We start from the raw sequence: 20632 nt of genomic DNA on the forward strand, positions 1-20632 counted from the left end.
TATTTCTTTAGTTGCTTAGAAACTGATGTGCGAGAACCTATCCCAAATTCCACTGAAATGCCTACTTCATCACAACCAAATGTTTTCTGACTTGGTCTCTGCTTTGTGAAGATGACCCCCAGTGAGTAAACCCTTTAATTTTACTAACTGAAACACACACATGTAAAAGTTTTTTAACTTTTAATTGGGAGGGTGTATTCATAAGTGGAGAAAATTACTAAAACAATCATTAGAAAAATACTCCTAATTATCTTACCTTTAAACAATGCCCATCGGTGGAGTGCATGATAGTTACCTGGTTTTGTTGCTGTTCCTTTAGAATATTGAGCATTTAGAATACTGGACATTTTCTTCAACCAGCTCCTCTGTGACCCATTGAATCTATTCATTTGTTTTTCAAAACATGGATTCTCTGTGTAGCCCTAGCTGTGCTGCAACTCACTCTGTAGACCAGACTGGACCGTGTACTCATAGAGATCTGCTACCACTGCCTTGCAAGTGCTGGATTAAAAACATGATCCACAACATAAATTTTGTGAATTTATTCACAAAAGATTTTCTAGAGACTGTACACAGTTAAGGGTCTTGTGAGCCCTGTACATGGGATAGAGAAACAAGGCAGAATGTTACTTCTTAATTAAAAGGTAAGTGCTACAACTACCCCCTAAACAAAAGTAGAAGACTCTGGCAAATGGGGAGTATGGGGGCTTAAGTCTGTTGAAAGGATTTTCACAGGTGCCAGGACTTCAAGACGGTGTCACAGGAATTGATATGCCTCCTGCCTTATTTGGTAGAATAGCACATAGCTCTCACTGGATATTACCTGATTCATTGATAGAAGAGACACAGAAGTAATTGTAGACTTGTCAACAAGTCTGACACTGTCACAGTGTTTTACAGAGTCCACAATAGACACCATACAGAGTCTATTCTTTATGCACTTCAGTGATTGAATGTTGGGTATAAGTGTATTCGTGTTGAGAGGTTTTAAGTGCTCAGTGAAAAACTGTGTTCAGACATGGAGCTATCCCTAAATAATGCAGAATTTGAAGTATCATGTAAATTTAATAGGTGTTTTCTTTTTTCTGTGGCATTTGAAGAGAGAGAGCATATCCTTATTCCTGAGCAGTTGAGTTTTATAATGTTATTTCTTATCTTCGACTTAAGCCAAAAACAGTTAATATTTTCTTAATCTCGTTGTGGAATAATTGTGGCTGTATACTATTTTATCATGCATATATCAAAATAAGAAATTCTATTGTGAAAATATGTTTAATGTAACCACTGGTTCAATAATGTAAATGCATGATGAAATAGTATAGAATTACAGTTGACTCTTACAGATGCAAGTGAAATGCTTGCTGTTTCTGCTGTTCAACACCCATGAGAAGAAAAGGTTATGCACATCAAAAACTGTGGACGAGGAAGTTCTGCCAGCACTTTTCTGCTGCTAATACATTAAGTTGTGAGTAAAGGTATCCATCCCTATATGGCAGAAGCTTGGAAGTACTCAGGCGAAGAGGCCAGTGAAAATGCTCAGTGAGCTACAATGCCTACTTTCAAGCCTCACAACCCAAGTTTAATCAGGAGAATGCAAATGGCGGAAGGAAAAATAGACTCCTGCAAGTTGGCCTGTAACCTCAAAACTTGTGTCCTGGCACATGTGCATCCTACACATACACACAATAAACAAATGCAAAAGAGAATTAAGAAGATGATGCAGGGGCTTGTCATAGCAACTGCCAAAGTTAGCTATATTTCTTGCTCCAGTTATAAAGGCATGTCATCAGTTAAAATTTGAGACATCACACATATGTTATTTTTCCTTACCTAGAGAAACTTCTTGGAGCGAGGCAGATCCATTATCAATCATTCCTATAATGAAACATGACACTAATCTGTGAAGCTTATTGTGTCTAAGTTTTTAGGCATGCCGTTTAAGAAACACAAGTTAAAAGAATTGTTTTAGTTTCACCAAGACAAATTAGATATCTCAAGATTCATTATCTCTCAGCAAGTCCGCAGATCTAGGCAATATTTCTGCACAGGGCTCACAGCTGACTCTCTGTGAAGAGGAGAGTCTAGAGTAAACACCTGTGAGTGCTGTCTTCTCTTAGTCTCCCTGTCTCCTGCCTTAGGTCCTGGTCAGGTTCTAGGAAGTTGGTCTTTCAGGAAAGGAGAAAGAGTGTCAGTGAGTGCAATAGAATATAAAATATCAGCAGTTGTTTCTTTATATTATCAAATCCTCAGAACCCAGAATTTGTAAGTAATCGTTTAAAACTGGACTGAAATGATACCTGCCATGTTTTCTGACCACAGTACCCAGTTCTCTTTGGCAAGACAGGCAAAAACCTACCTACACCAACTTTAGATGCTGCAATTATGTTACATTTCACCATTCAAATTCTACAATTTATAAAAAGCAAAACACCGAATTAAGCTCATAACCTACTACTTTTCTATATAAATATAAGAAATTCAATAGAAAAGGATTTTATAGACTCCCATAATTCCTTACCAACTTTGGAATTTTGATTCTTTTTTTTTCACAAGAAGTAAACATCTTTGTAAAAGAAAATTCCATGATACTGATTTTGTTCAACATCAATATTTTATTTGAATCATTTTTCACAAGTTAAGACTTTTTGTTTTCTTCACATAACAGTGTATATTTAATCAAAAGCTGTTATTTATTAACAAATTTTAAGTAGCAACTACCTTAGTTCATTATGTAAACTGAACACATAAATCTCCCATGAATCACCATTAACCAGAATTCAATACCACACAGGTTGGAAACCTTAAACATGTGTGTTCCTACTCTATAATGCCCCAATGACAATGTTCGCCCAGCTGTATTCATAATATCCAGAAACTGGAAAGAATCTAGATATCTCTGAACAGATGAGTGGATAAATAATATATGGAACAGTTACACAATAGATATTATTCACCCATTTTAAAAATCACTAAATTTATAGGTATATGATTAGAAATAGAAAAATATCATCCTGGGTGAGGTAACCCAGAACAAGAAACATAAGTATAGTATGTATTCTCTTGTATGTGGAAATTAACTACTAAGTCAATAATCACCAAGGTATCATATGTAGACCCTCGGAGTTAAGGTATAGAATAAGGGACTAGGATTGTGGTGAGAGGATAGATCCATCTCCCAGGAAAGGGAAATATATTATGTAGGAATGGAAAAATTAAGTGGAGAGGTGGAGGGGAGGAAGCATGGGATGATAGAGGAAAGATGGGGAAATAAAGCTAAAATTAAGGACCATTTGTGTAGTATTCTAGAAACCTAATCCAGTAGAAACTTTCTAAAATACAGACATTCATGAAGGTGATCTAAATGAGTCACCAAACATTGGGGGAAACTAAACCTAATCAGGACATTTCTTGTCACCAAATGAAACTTCTAGTACCAGGAATTGGTAACATCTAATGGTTCTTTTAGTCTTAAAATACTAGTCCCATAAGAAAACATCTGACCTTCCAATTAAGATATTAAAAGCAAGAAGGGCTTGAAGTGATGTTCTCTGAGTTATTAAAGACAGCATATGCCAACCTAGACATTTAACCAATATATAGTTTACCTGAGCTAATGGGAGCTCGCCACTCTAACTGGACAGGGAAAGAACCAGCATAGGACCAAACTAAGCCCTCACAAGTTGTGTGACTGTTGTAAGTCTGGGCAGACTGCGGTCACTGGCAGTGGGACCAGAATTTATCCCTACTGCTTGTAGTGACTTTTTTAAACCCATTCTCTTTGGAGGGATACCTTGCCCAGCCTAGATATAGTAGGGAGGGCCTTGGTCCTTCCTCAGAGCAATGTGCCTTAATTTCTCTAAGGATGGATGGGGGTGGGGTGGGGAAGAAAGTGGAGGAAACAGGAGAAGGGAAGAGAGTGGGAACTGTGATTGGTATGTAAAACATAAAATAAAGTTCTTTTTTTAGTAAAATAAATTTTAAAAAAAGTTCCACAGAAAGACCAAGTTACACAACTGCCATGTATATGCTACTGTTCCACATAGTTTCCTTCAATCTCTTTGGTATCCTATGAGTTTAGGTTAGTTGATTCTGTTGGTTTTCTTGTGATTTCTTGACCCTTCTGACTCCACAATCCTTCCTCTTTCTATACCACAGGATACCCCTAAATATGTTCTCATGTTTGGCCTCTATGAAGGAAACTTTTTAACACACAAACCCCCATGTAAATTTTATATTCCACAGAGTATTTCACACATGTTTCTGTATTAAATATTCACTGGGCTAAGTAAAAGCAACATCCAACATATTAAAATCGTTACTTTCCAGTGCCTATTAAAGGGATTGACAAGAGGCAGATGACCAAGATGTGTTTGAGCAAAGGAGTAATTGTTTTGTGTGTAGAACCTGCCATGACACAGCATAAGTTCAATGAGTAGGTTTCATTTTCTAGTCCTCTTTCCATAGATTCCCAGTGAAAAGAACAGATAGAGATGTAAACTCAGGCTAGTGTCACAAGATTGAAGTAAATGTCTGTAAGGAAAACTATGAGAAGATGTGTGTTTATCTGTATATGCTTGGGTTGGTGCCAACAGATTTTGTTAAGATCATGGCTTCAAAAAGTAGCAGTAATTTTATTACAATTAATAGAAGGAGCTATCTATTAAAGACTAAAGGCTGTCAAAAAAGAAACAATCTCAATAAACTCACAGTTCCTAGCAATTAGAAAAATGCAAATTAAAACAGCTTGAAGGTTTTATTTTACCCCAATCAGAATAGCAAAGATCAAGGTAGATGACAAAAGGTAGATAATCTTTAAACTTATTAAAAAAAAAAAAACAAGTAGAATTCTGTGTCTGCTGAAGGGGCAGCAATGAAAAGCATATTTGCAACATGCAACACCAGTGTCATTTACCCTTGATTCACCTCGATTTTGCAGTACAGACAAATTTGAATTTTTTTGCAAGTAATAATTCCTGAATCATTTCCAGCATTGGGACATGAATTAAGCATGAAATGCCCTGCAGACGAATAAAGTTTAAAAAAAAATCAATACCTCTCTACTTATCATGCTCCAAGACTAAAAATTCAAAGTCACAAGAGGAAAGGGAAAGTAAATATTTAAGAGGTTAAAAGTGTGAACCATAAAAATAATTTTAGTTATTACTAATATTTTATCCTTTGATCTCTTAATATCAACCCTCTCTTCAACATAAAAATAATGAAAGTGTGAAAATAGTAAATGGAAATGTAAGAGGAACAATTTCAATGTTTTACATAGATTAGCACTCTACTGTGAAGATGGCAAAGTGATCATATTTTTGCCAATGATAATACTGAGAAGAGTTTCTGAAAAAGCTAAGGTCATGTGGCTCAGAGAAGTTGAAGAATGAAGAAAATTTTGTGGACAAACCCTTGTTATGAAGTGGATACATATTTATGTTTTGACAGATGTGTTTTCCTTTCGTTACTGCTTTTATATAAAACTGTTTCAGCAAATGAGAGTATAAACCAGTTATAGTATTTACTAATAGTGGAAAACTATGGAGACATAAATTTCATGAAACATTGTTATTTACTAAGATGGTTTGGCTTCCAAACAAGTAAGTGAAAGAAATCAGACATAAGTGGTCCCAAGTTACATATCTTTGATTTCAGTTATATCATAGGTCATATGTCAGAGAAAGGTACAGAGGGAGAGAATGCTACATGAATGTGAATTCCATTTTGAGTTGTGAAACATAATATTGTAATTTCACACTTTATAATATTTTTATTTATTACTACTGTTGTGTGTGTATGTATGTGTGTGCATGTATTATTTACACAAATGGATATCCTACATGGATCAAGATATGAGCTTGTGAATGCCAAATAAAGACAATATATTGTCTGTTTTTATAGTCATGCATAGTTGAGTGAAACTATAAAAAACTGTATGATTGCTAACATTTATTTGGGAAAAGCAGTTACCACAGGAAAAAAAGGTACCAGGGCTTGACATGTCCACAGAGGGTACTATAATTATTTTTAGTGATTGCATCTAAAAGTTATGTAACAAAATGTTTAGAATCTAAACGCCAGCATGATAAGTATGAGAGATTCTAATATAGTTGCAAAATTTTCTGTATGATTAAAACATTTAAGATACTGGTTTAGTATGTTGAATAATTTTGAAACAATAAGCAACATTTAAAATATTTATAATAACAATATCATGTAATCTTGTACTTGCAACAATTTTGGAATCTAAAAGCAAAAGACATAAAAGATCTCAGTCAGCAAAGAAGTAATAACACACTCTGAGAGTTAAAACACATTTTTTTCTAATAAACCTCAAAGGAGTACCTGTGTCAAACAAAATGCTTGCCTGATTCCTTGCCATCTAAGAATGCCTATTTCTCCATGCCTCCCCTACTACAATAATCTGCCTCATGGTCCCAGTTGTTGAACACATGTGCTGTCTCTTTGAATTTCTAAGTTCCTGAGTGAGAGCTGCTTCCTAGATATACATCTTCTACAGTTCCTGATTATCCATACCTACACATTTTATTTTAGGGTTTCAAGATAAAGAACAATTGGAAAATTATGTAAGATTTAGGATGCATTCAATTTGGACTTCAGATTGGGACTGCAATGTTTTTAAAATAATATATATTGTAAGATTTTCATATAAAATGGGAAATCTTTCCATGCAACTTGAACATGTTGATAAGATTAAAAGAAAGAAATGTGTGTGTATGTGTGTTTGTATGTATGCATATATCCTCCCTGCCTATGTAGTACAATGCATCCTTCCTTTTCTTTGTTCACAACTCAATATGATGATTTTGTTGTTTTTTATTCTTGAATATCAGAGTCATTTAGAGTCATGGAAGAAAATCATTCTGATGAGCTATTTATGAACTCACATTTATTCTTTGTCCATGTATATTAGTTGTAATAAGAGTGGGTTTCATTATGACATTATCAAATAAGTACATTATGTAAAATTCTTATTTTCCTATTTCCAATTTTTTTTCCTCTGTCCACTATTATTGATCCCCTCTCCTCCTTTTTCTGGTAACAAGGATCAGTTATAAGTCTCTGCAGTTATGACTATGCACCATTATGTGAACTTTTCTGAGAAAAACTGACATCCGCATCAGTATACAGGTATAAACTTGATTAGTTACAATGTAGTTTGATTGGTGTCCCATTTCTCTTTACTTTTTTTCTTCTCTTTTCTGTGGGAAACACCCGAGTCTGCATCACCACCCTCCCGGTATGGACCACAGCTCCATACTATCACGAGCTTGGGCAAAGGCCAAGGGGTTAAACACAAGACATACACACATAGAGAGTCCAGGTCATTCTCCAAGAGGTGAATGCCAAGTTTTATTTTGCTTCCGCCAGGTTAATATACCTCTTTCCCCAGAAGAGAAGGACCCCCTCCCAGTCAGGAGTGAGATCACAGTATTGAGAACCTGGCACCGGGTGGCAGGTTCTACCCAGGCAGGGGGTACTGGGTTGGGAGCTGTGAGAGACAGTTAAGAGAAGATTTAGGTGCCATGGGAACCCTCTTTTGTAGGTGAAATCACCATACTAAAGACGAAACAAGGCTCTATGCTAATCCTCCAGGATGGTAGAATCTAGCAGAGAAGTTAACAGGAAGCTAGCTGGTTTAGCATAAACAGTTCTTGCATCCTGTGCTTTGGCCACAAGGAGCATGGGAGAAACCTGGGATCCAATAATATCTCTTTTAAAAAATTACTTATAGCAGTTATTGAGGAAAGTTAAAGACAAAAGGAGAAAACACATTTTAGGGGAAAAGCAGATGTGTAGGAAAACTGTGCTTTGGGTATAAATAAGTGAGTCTTTAGTATTTGAAATTTTATTTTTAAAGTATCTCACAAAACTATACCTAACAACATTATAGTGAGTTTAACAAAAGTAATGTTACAGAAATCAGAAATAGCTAAACCATATGTAGGAAATTTATATCCCCTTTTGTTTGTGAGATTCTGGCTCCTCTCAGTAGGGCAACTCCCCAGGAATACAGGTATGGATATACTGGAAAACCCATACACATAGAGAAATGTGTGTGCCTGCAGCTAGATTAAGCTTAACCAATTTCTTCATGAGGAAAATTTGCCATATTCAAAATGTCTGTCCTGTATGGAAAGCATTCATGATCCAAGAAACTAGTTGACTCATAATATATAATAGGTATATATTAGATAAAAGAGAAGTGATAGTACTTATAGCCATGTTGAGACTATATGAAATAAAGAATGATTGCTTATTCTTTTGAACAAAAGTATATCCATTAATAAATGTTCCTTCTTACTATTTCATCTCTTCTTTTTGTATCTGACATGTTTTTTTAATCCAGGGAGTGTGATTTTGAAATTGGCCCCTGACTTCCCTTACTTCTGCAACATTAAGTACTTCATGAATGTCACAAGAGAGAAAATTTGTCATTTGGAAAGAAAAAGGAATGAGAAATATTATTATGAAAAACAGAGAATAAATTTTTTTTAAAATAAAAAAGTTATCAGAAATGAATTTACTAAATTTCAGCTAGTTGAACAAGTTTATGAAATTTTATAAATATGTAAATATATAGATGATGAATATCAAAGAGTTTCATATATACTTTCATGCTAGTAGTATAAGATGTCAGTTTCACAACATGTATTAAAACATGAGAGAAAAAGATTGTAAGGATGTTTTCTCCACATTAACTAGGAATGTTTTCATGATAAATGCAAAGACAGTGATATTCCATTTTCATTACTATGATTACCTCTCTTAAAATGACTCAGATGAGTTCCCAGAGATCCAGTCCATGAGACATGCCATCCTGCCTGATAGCTTCCCCTGCTGTCAGTCTCTGTCACCAACTCCAAAGAACTTGCACTTCTCAGGTGAAAGTCACACCAATCAGAATAATAGCCCTTTTTCCAGTACTGCAAACTTTAGCTGCTTGGGTACATACCACATCAGGCACAAAAACAAGTGTAGACCACAACCCACAGAACAGAGACCTTCTGCGGTACCAAAGGCCAAGCTATCCAACAAAGGGCCAACACCAAACTTGGACAGAGATTCCATACTAGATAAGAAATCATGTTGGCTACCAGAATTCCAGGCCACAAAAAACAGAAACCAAAAGATGAAACAGAACCACAAAACACAACACTCATCCAACAACGACAAAATCAGAAATCAGTTCACAGACCTGATCATCTCAAACCCAGATTGCCTAAACACTAGTGTAAGAATACATGAACAGTATCTAGAGCCATATGTCACTACAATAATCCAGATATTTTCTGACAACAATATCTGAATATTCCAACACAGCTGAAAAACAAGAGAGTGATCTTAAACAACTTTGTAAAGATGACAGAGATCCTTAAAAAGTAAATGAAGAACTCTCATTTTAAAATTGAGGAAAAGAAACCAAAATATTGGAGAAAATCAGTAAATCACTTAAAGAATGCCAAGAAAGCCAATAAAAATGACAAAACAAACAAACAAAAGAAGAAGGTAACTATTAAGACCAGAAAATCAAAATAGAAGCAATAAAGAAAACACAGACTGAGGGCTATCAGAAAATAAAATATCTAGGGAAGCAAATAGGAACTAACAATGCAAGCATTACCAACAGAATGCAAGAGGTAAAAAACAACAGAAGAGATAGATTTATAGAACAAAAAAATGTAAAATGTTTCAACTTTTAAAAGAGTCTAGAAAATCTGTGACACCATGAAAAGACCAAATCTAAGAAAAATTACAGTAGAAGAAGGAGAAGAATGAATTGAAATCAGGCTCCATATTTCTGTTGAAATAAAGAAACATGCCTCTACAGCAAAGATACATATTAGCTCTGGGTAAAGGACTAGAAAATGTTTTTATATTCAAACAGATAGAAGCAAGCTGGTATTGCTATTCTAATATCTAACAAAATAGACTTCAGATCAGAATTCACCAAAGGGTAAAAGGAAGGACATTTTATATGCATTAAAGAAAAAATTCACCAGGATACTGTCTCAATTATGAACATCTATTCCCAAATGCAAGAGAAACCACATATATAAAAGACAGCTTACTGAAGCTTAAATCACACATCAAAAATCTCACATTAATACCTGGAGACTTCAGCACTTCACTTTCACCAATGGACACATTTTCAAGACAGAAACTAAACAGAGAAATGAAAAAAGCATAAATTGCAACTTATTCTGGAGAATATGTGGAACAAGGAGAATATTCCTCCATTGCTGTTTGGAGTGCAAACTTGTACAATCACTTTGGAAACCAATGACTCAATCTACCTCAAGACCCAGCTATACTGTTCTTGAGCTTATACCCAAAGGATACTCAACTATACATCAAGGACACTTGCTAAACTATGTTTATAGAATACTTAATTGTAATAGACAGAACCTGAAAACAACCAAGATGTCCCTAAACTTAAGAATGGAAAAGGGGAATGTGATGCATTTGCACAATGGAGTATTACTCAACTGCTAAAAACAATGTCATTATGAAATTTCCTGAATAATGAATAGAACTAGAAATGATCATCCTGAATGAAGTAATTCAGAACCAGAAGGATAGAGTATACATTCATTTGTAAGTGGTTACTAGACATAAAACAAAGGATAACCATGCTATATTTCACAAACTCAACAAAGCTACGTAAAAAGGAGTGCTCAAGAGGAGGAAAGCATAAATCTCTCAGTGAATGGGAGATAGAATAGGCATTGCCATTAAGTGGGTGGAGGTATAAGGATAGAGTGATATGGCTAGAAACAGTCAGGATCAAGTACAGGAAGGATGGAGGGAGAGACAACAAAAATTTGTCATCTGTAAGGTAGAAACTTAATGAAATGGAAACTCCAAGCAGCATGAAGGTGACCCTAGCTCCAAGCTATAAGGGATATTAAACCTGAACCGTCAATCTCCTGTAACCAGGCAAAATGTGCGGTGCAGGGTTTGGTACACAAAACAACTATAAAACCTCCCACCTACAATTTATATTGTCTAAAAGATATGCTGGGGTACAGGTGGTACAGATATTTGGGGAGTGAGCAGTCAATAATTGTCACACATTATTATGATACCCGTACCATGAGAAGGAGCTCACCTCAAGGAACTGGACCCAGAGGCAGGTAAGCTCAGAGACCTAGTTTAGAATCAAGAGTGATTGGCAAAAGAAAAAAAAGTCAATGGAATTATTCCTAATGATATTCTGATATACTCATACATTGGTGCCTAGCCCAATGGTTGTCAGAGTAACCTCACTCAGTAACTGGTGCAAACAGATGCAAATGCCCGCAGCCAAACCTTAGGCCGACATTGGAGAATCCTGTGAAAGAGGGCAGGGAAGCATTGCAGGAGTCAGTGGGGTCAATGACACCACAACAAAACCCAGAGAATTAACAAATCTAAATCCAAGCTCGTAGGTGCTCACAGAAACAACTGGCAGCAATGCAGACTGCATGGGACTGACCTAGATCCTCTGCACATGAGGGTCCAGTTATGCAGCTCGGTGCTCTTGTGTGACTTGTAGCAGTGGCATCAGGGGATGTCTCTGAACCTACTGCCTGCTTTAGGGACTCTTTTCTTCTGCTGGATTGCCTCATCCAGCTTTAACAGGAGAAAAGGGGCCTCATCTCACTGAAATTTAATATGCCATGGCTGGCTGATAACTGAGCTGGGGGGCAGACATTTTCTGAAGAGAAACAGAGAATGAGGAATGAATTGGGGAAATGGACTGGGAGTAGAGGAGGGTGAGGAAAGAGTTAAAAACAAAAACAAAAAAAAACAAAATTAAAATGGTTCGTGTGAAGAAATGGATAAAATCTTACTTCATTAGCCATTTTGTCCATTTGCAGACAGTTATGGGAGGAATTTAGATGATTTTATAAATCTTTATTCCAGATGGTCTGGAGAAGAATTCGTTTTCTTCACTGATAGTATAATCCATTTAAATATGTTGTCTAAAGATGAGAATGTGTTATTGGTGATTGTGATGGAAGAGTGAAAAATCAATGTTTGTATAACAGGTCTTATGGCTTAATAAGCAAGAGTAGCAATTCAAGTCCAATTCAGAGGATTTACATGGTTTATATATATTTACTGAATGCTTAGGGGTCATTGCAAGGTGTTGCAGGAAGCAATGTGGGACTCCTTTCCCTCAAGAAATACAAAATTTAATAAATTATGATGCACACATGTAAATTATATTTTTTAATGGTTTAAGAAAAAATAAAATGGTTAATAAGAGATGTGTTTGAATGAGTGCTGTCAACAAATCATTAAACTGTGAGGAAGGCAGCAGCCCAGAGTTCCAGTCAAACATCTGGCTTCTGATTGCAATGCTTCCCTTTAGTCTGTTGTATTTGATTTCCTACTCTTTCTACAAGCTAGAAATGAGTAAGTTCACATCCCTAGCAGTGGGTCCTTGCTCCTAGCAGGAACATAGTGTGACAGTTTCCATCCAGAACATTAATGTTACAGTAACACAGAGTTCCTCATAAGCATTTCTGTGGCAATTCACAGTTGCTTTGTGTGTATCAGAATACTCGAGGTATCAGAAGGTCTCTGTGTGAAGGGTTATTAAAAATTCTGCTCATGTCACACCAGACTGATTTTCTTCTTTTCTGAATGGCTGAACTGAAGAAAAACAGCATAATCACAGAAAATCTTCTCTGCAGAGACCATTTTCCAAGCTGTCATTAAGCACACTACTCAGGTTACTGATTCAGGTGTACAGAGCTAGACAGCCTATTTTAACCTAATGCTATCATTAGCCTCTAATAATATAATTTATAAGACATTTAAGAGGCCAATAAAAAAGTGTGTTCCTAAAAGAATTCATAAATTCCTTCTCTTAAAACGTTTGCTCTGAGAAACTTACCATTGACCACCGTATTAATGGCGAGTTCTGTCCGTCAACAAGTTTGTAATTCACATAGCAACTAATGATTATAAAGCATCTGACAATGACAAGCAATTATAATAATTGCAGTCTTTCTTTTATGTGCTGAACTGCATTCAGGCTGTGTGATAATAAAATAAAGCTATAATTTGAAGCAATATTTAACATTTTTATGCAGTTGAAAATTGCACTTCTGATTTGAAAAATTTGCAAAATCACATTTCTATGTGGTTGAATTTAAATGTATCTCTGCCTCCACATGACTGCCAATTTAACGATCATTTCTTGAAAACACAATCAGAATCAGTTAAGCATAAAAATAAGAATGTGTTTGCATGTGGACTTTCTCAGAGACAATAGTATTTAAGCAGGAAAAGGCAGTATTCAGGTCTCACTTGCTTGGAGAACTGTGAAGTCTCTAATTTAGAAAAATACTAGAAAGTTGTTATTTTGCAGCATATACATTGACATTTCTACATAATATAAGTGAAGTAACTTTTCTCAGACAGTTACCATTGAGGAAATGTGTTGGTCCAGCAAGATGACTCAGTGAGCAAAGGTGCTTATGGCCACATATAATTATCTGAATTCAATACCCAGGAAAAACATGGTGGAAGGAGAGAATCAACTCCCACAAGTTGTCTTCTGAATTCGACACACAAGCCCTTGAATTCAAGTTCACACATATGTACAGTCTCGCATACAAACACAATGAATATATATAACTATAGAAATGATTATGTTGAAAACTCAAGGGAAAATTCTCACAGAATTAGACAATTTAAAGTATCTTTGGTCACACAAATTTAATAGAAGAATTTTTAAATAATTTGTTCAGTTTCTCCTGCTAAACTAATACGTTCTGTTCTCAAACAACTGATTGTCTTTCCATATAAAAGACTGACCCAAGAGGTGGGGAGAACAACATTCCTCAAGACCCAGAAATGCCACTTTTAGGTATACACCCAAAGGATGTTCAATTGTATCAAAAGGATGTGTGCTCAGATATGTTTATAGCAGTATTGTTTGTCATAGCCAGAACCTGGAATCAACCTAAATGTCCCTCAACTGAAGAATGGATAAGGAAAATGTGGTACATTTATAAAATGGAGTACTGCACATGCTACATCCACGGCTGTCTCGCCAGTGTAGCAGAAATGCTGACTGGATGGGCAAATATTGCCGGAAGGATCAGGATCGACGCTTCTTGGAGTTGTGTCCTGGGCTGTCCCTTGGCAATCAGTTGTGGTGTAATGCTACCTGAGTTGCCATTTGTACTGACTCGACCTGACTGTACTTGGTGCTATATGTCTGTCTTTTCCCTTGTCTGTGTGTTCTTTGTTATCCTTGCATATTGCTAACAGATCAGACCATTCCAGGCAGTTGTGGATACAAACAAGACTGCTGAGGACATTTTTGAGTTTTGCGCACCTATTCATTAAAGCCTTTAAAGAAGTAGCCAGTTCTGGAAATAGGGAAGTCATCGTTAAAATAATTCCTTAATGATGTGGAGCAAAAGGAGTTGCTCTTATCAGGAGAAACCTTAGAAGCCTTCTGTAGGAAAACACCTGCAGCAACACTAGATGTTTGCCTGAGAATTACCTGCAGGAGACCTATGCAGCCTTCCTTATGGCCAGAATAACCTAGGCTAATTACAGCATCTGACCCTGAGAGTCGGGGAGGGAAGAAAGTTGAGATTTATGGTATGAAACCAGATTCAGACAAGTTTGAGATCATGTCTAAAATTTCCTAGCAGAAAGTTTTCCCAGGAAGATAGTGGCCTTCTCCTCTCATACCCCAAGATATTCTGAGCACAAGGTCACTTAGGCCAGCCAGCCGCCTGGTACAGACTAAGAAAAAGTCCTTGTGCCCAAGTCAAAGCATTTTCAAAGATTCTTTTTGTAAACTGTTCTATGCTTTTTTTTATGATCTGATGATGTATGCCTTTGCCAAGTTCTTTGTTTGTAATATTATAAAAACCTCACACTGAATAAGTAAAACACAGCAGCATTTTCAAAAATACATTGAAAGTGGTCTGTCTGTCAATTCCTCCGCCGTATCCTGAAATCTTCTGTCCTTCGCCCCGATTCCCTCACGGTCTGAGTGGCTCCCCTGAGCTGATCCATAACATACACAGAAGAAAAAAAAATAATGACATTTTTAAAATTTGCTGTCAAATGGATAGATCTAGAAAACATCATATTGAGTCAGGTAACTCAGACTGAAAAAGACAAATATCATATGTACTCACTTGTAAGTGACTTTTAGACATAAAAGCAAAGAAATCCAGCCTACAATTAACAATCCCAGAGAACCTAGACAACAGTGAAGATCCTAAGAGAGACATACATGAATCTTATCTATATGGGAAGTAGAAAAAGACAAAGTTTCCTGAGTAAATTGGGAGCATAGAGACCATGGAAGAGGACTGAAGGGGAGGAGAGAGGAAGGGAGGAAGCAGAGAAAAATGTAGAGCTCAATAAAATCAGTTAATAAAAGGAAAAAAAGACTGACTCACTTCCTAAAGAATTCCTTTTTTATCATCTTCTTAGAACTTATTTTCTTTTTCATCCAAGAACATCCTTCTTACTGAAGGACCTAGGATAACGTTAGCCTACCTGCATCTATAGAGAGAAAATACAAGTGTTTTTCACCTATAAAACAGGGCCAGTTCTCAATAACAACTTCTTAAGACATATTTAGATATTGCTATATAGCATTGCTGAAGGGTGGGTAGGACCTCTTAGTCCCTGAGTGAAAGTGAGTGTCCACTCTGGCTGCTCCTTTTTTATTTTAAACACTCTAAAACTTTATTTCTGGGTGGAATAGCACCGTGCTGTACCTGCTGATGTCCTCCAATTCCTGTACACAAGGAGCTTTAAAATGAGATGGCCTCTGAGGTGACTCCACTGCCTAACATCTTGGGATCTGCGGAGGGGGACAGTGTGGCAGTTGCTAAGTGACAGTCACATTGGCTCCTCCCACTATTAAGACATTTCTAACATTTGGAAAAATAGACATTCCTGAGAATGTCTATTTCTGTCCATGTAAACTACAGGTTAAAATATTTAAAAAAATGCTGCATTATATAGGGTTGAAATGTGGCACATCCCAAACTTGGAAAAGACACCATATATCTGATACAGTCATTTTTCTGCGAGACATTTAATTAGAGAGGGCATTTCTCTCAAAGATCTAAGCTTGGCATCACTTTAGATGATACTAGGCAAGGCCAAGTGTATATTGATTTTAGGGGATTTATGCAGTTTTTAGTAGTTCCAGAGTCTGATGTATTTTCACTAATCCAACTTTGGGAGGTAGCATATATTTTAGAAGCAAGTTCACACTCATTTATGATTCTCACTACGTTCACTAAGATTTTCTGCTATATTATTTTAAAAGTATAATGACTTGCCTTCTAGAGAAGAGAAGAATGTAAAACAATCTAGTATCTACTGGTCTAAACGAGTTTAATTTCATCTGAACTACCTCTCTGCTGCCTGTCCTAGTTCTGCCCCTTGAAGGTTAATTCTCACTAAAAATACAAACACAAATATTTACTTTTGTTTTCTTTGGATTAAAACGACAATTTCTAAAGGGCATTTCATAGTCAGAAATAATATTGAGTGTGACCTTAAGAAATGCCTCAATTTAGTGGTTTTCTTTGTGTTTATTCATTTCTATTTATTACTCAGTGTGGTGCCGTTTTTCCTGCTTTAAATTCATCCAGGGAGAAAGTACAGGAGAATATTTTTGCTATCCACATACATATTTCAGATAAATATACAAAATCACATTACTTAGCACTGTCTCTAAGTCTAAAAGGACAATTTCAATGTCTAATTGAAACCATTGCAGTTTCACTTGGGAATTTTTCAAGCTACTATTTATATAATCGTAATTTTATTTATATTTATATGTCATTACTTGTTATACTTTCAATGCAACTGAGACTTTTATAGGGTTTACAAGGCTTGCCTGACCTACTCAAGGTCCACCTACCATCTCAGTTCTTACATTGTTTATAGTGCTCACTACTCCTCAGTCACATTGGTACCCGAAAGTTCACAGACAGATGAGCATAACATTCCACATACTCTTGTACTTCCTGTCACTATTTTAACTGATCATTCACTCACCTTATTAAATCAACATATATCAGCTGTGGCATGAATCAGAAGTTCAGACTTCTTTTCAAAAGTCATTTTCCCACAGAGGTATTCTGTAGCCACATTGTTTAAGATGGCATTCTCATTCACTGGCATATCAGATCAGACATGAGAGAAATACATTTCCTCCTTTTTGTCCTCACAGATGCAAGGAAAATGTTCACACACAGGGATGGAGTACACACACACACACACACACACACACACAAACACACACACTAAAGGCTCTCAATGCCCTTAGTGGTTCATTGTTTTCATATAAAATGAATAGAGCAGATCTCTGTTGGAGCCATGTAAATGCGTAGCCCCATGTTACTGGTTACTGCGTTTCTTGATAGGAATATTCTCTGAGTTATAGATTAAATAGCAGGTAAGGACTGCAGCTGACTTTATGAGATCAACTGCTAATAGCATAGGAATAGAAAGAGACAACTCAAAATGGTTCAACTCACCAGTCTGTACACAAAAGTTCCAAATTATGGTACCCAGTTCTAGAGGGTAGAATTCCTACTGAAGGTGACAGAAATGATTCTCAGATAACTCAGGTGAGTGTGAATGCTTGGCTTCTAGAATATTTATTAAATCCTTATTAAGTAGCAACATACAAATATAGCAAATATCACTTTTATGTATAGCTCATGCATCTAGTGAAGAAAGACAGAGAGTAAATGCCTTATTACATAAATAATTGTAACATACATTAGCAGGTAGCTGTCAAGCATTTTTATTTCCTGGCTGCTGGGACTTAAATAATTACACAGAAACTATATTAATTACAACAGTTTTACTAATGGCTCAGGAACATTTCTAGTTAGCTCTTTCATCTTAAATTAATCCATTTCTATTAGTCTACGTATTGCCACGTGATTGTGGCATTACCTCATTTTCTTTATGTCTTATTTCCTCAGTGGCTAGTTGGCATCTGACCTGACTACACCTTCTTTTTCTTTGTATCTGTGCTCAGATTTTAAACCAAGCTTTATTCTACTAAGCCATTGCCCATGACAGCTTTATTCATTAGTCAATAAAATCAACACTTATACAGAAGTACATCCATCCACATCAGGTAGTACATATCTTTGAGGAGTTTGATGGTATTAAGTCCTTGAACAAAAGAAGAGAAACTCTCTAAAACCCTTATTCTTGAGGGGCTTGGCCTTTCCATTCTAATGATCTACTGTCCATTTTAAATACCCTACAATCGTTTTCAACAATCTATTAGAAAATTTCTTGGTTGAGCAAGCCATGAGTAGAAGCCGGTAAGCAACTCCCCTCCATGGCTTTTACATAAGCTCCTACATCCAGGATCTTGCCCTGTCAGAGTTCCTCTCCTGACTTCCTTTTCTGGTCTTTTTTTTTTTTCTTTTTGATGGGTGCAGTGAACTTTATTGATGATATTCAAGAGAGTAGAGCTCCTTGAGCCCCTCTTGTTATTCTTGCTGCTGAGCAGTCCTTGTCCTGTCTCCTGACTTCTTTATGTGATGAACCGACATATGGATGTATAAATCAAATAAACCTGTTCCTCCTCCCCAAATGTTGTTGGTGAATGGAATTAGAAAAATGTACACCAATTGCATCAAAGCACTCCTACAAATAATGTTCTTTGCTGATGTACTTTACAACTACATCAGTAGCTAAAGGATACTGAAAGTCCTACAGTGGGCACTCTCCTCTTCGTGAGAGTTGTGCTTGTATTCTCTCCCATTTGAGACACAGTCTTAACATGTACTCTAGCTACCACAGAACTCCCTATGAAGACCATCCTGACCTCAAACTCACAGAAATCCACAAGATTCAATCTCTCTTGTGCTAGCATTAAAAGTGAGGTCCACCATGCCTGGACCTGTGCTTTTACTTTGACTTTAGGATACCAAATCTTTAACCCATGCATCCCATGTACTAAATAGCACTTTCATTACAACTCCAGAGTATATGATCATTAAGGCTTTTTCTCAAATACAGAATCTTTAAGTTGGAATATATCACACACTTATTATAAGTAGTTATAAAAATAGATGTTAGTACAAATGAACATATTAAAATAAGTTTATTTTGAATTAATATACTCATAAAATTAACCATAGGGTGAAATACATCACACATAAAACTGAAAGGCAAGAAATACCCTTGTCACTTAGTGTGGCAGACTCTGGTCTGAAGATTGTTTATACAAAATTCAAGTGCCTTTACTTCCACCAACAGACATGAATTCTAAAGTGTTCTTTGCTTCTGTGAATCACTTGCCCAGTACAGTTACAAGTGACAATATCCAACTGTCCCAATTTCTGTAGTCTTCTCACCAGAGACAAAAACACTGATTGTCCCTGAAGTTTTGTTTCTGTACAAGAAGGAGTTCAGATACTGACTGTTAAAAATAATGGCTGCAGTTATCTATCAATGTCTGTATTAGGTGAAGGTGTTTGAAAACCAAGAAGCTGTTCCCTCTTCCTGAGCACACACTTCTTGCAGCCTTGCCAATAACTGGCTTTAGTTTTGTGCAAACAAGTCCAATTCAGAATGTCCTTTTCTACACCTTTGTCTTCCAGTGTACTGGCAATATTTTCTTCTTGCACTTTCATTGTTTCAGGTTTTACATTTAGGTGTTTGATCCATTTGAAACTAGGTTTTGTGAAAAGTGATACACACTGGTCTAATTCCATTGTACTACTTGTGAACACTCAGCTTTCCCAGCACCATTTTACAAATTTGTTTATCTTTTCTAAAGCATATGCTTCTAACATCTTTGTGGAGTATCAAGTAGCTGTAGATATACACATTCAGATTTGGGGCTTGTATTTGTTGTATCAGTCTACATGTCTGTTTCTATGCAAAAAAAAGGAAACTGTTTCTATTATTATGTTCCTATAATTATCTTGAGGACTTTAATGACAAATTTTTCCAGCATTTTCCCTTATAATTTGGATTATTTTGGATATGGTATCTTCTGTGGATCAAATGATATAACATAATATATTATAATATAATATAATAAAACATAATATAATATAATAATATAATTGGTGTCTGTTTTAATGATCTCTGTTCTTTCATTTTTTGATTTATTCTTTGAAATAGTTATCTTACGGCAATGACTATTTTAATACCAGTAAGATTGTGTACTTACTAGAGATTTGCTAGTTATCACTTTTAGTTTTTTGACATTATGGTCACAAGGGATATTTAAAATTATTTCAAATTTTCCATGTGTGAAGATATTTTGTGTTCCAGATTAAGGTATATTTTGTGTTCCAAGTTCTGGTCTATTTTAGAGAAAGTTAAATGGGCTAATGAATGTGTAGTTTTTCGTGTTAGGTGGAATATTCAGTAGACAGATATTTGTTGAGTCCATTTGATGCATATTGTCTTTTAGTTTTGATGTTTTTCATGTTTATTCTATTCCAGATGATTTGTCCATTGGAGAAAAATGGGATGTAGAAATCACCTAATATTAATAGGTTGTAGTTAATAAATGCTTTTAATTCCAGAAGTATATTAGCTATAAAATTGGATGCACAAAAATTTGATACAGATA

This window comes from Myodes glareolus, chromosome 21 (genome assembly GCF_982192425.1).
Source record: "Myodes glareolus chromosome 21, mMyoGla1.1, whole genome shotgun sequence".
NCBI lineage: Eukaryota > Metazoa > Chordata > Mammalia > Rodentia > Cricetidae > Myodes > Myodes glareolus.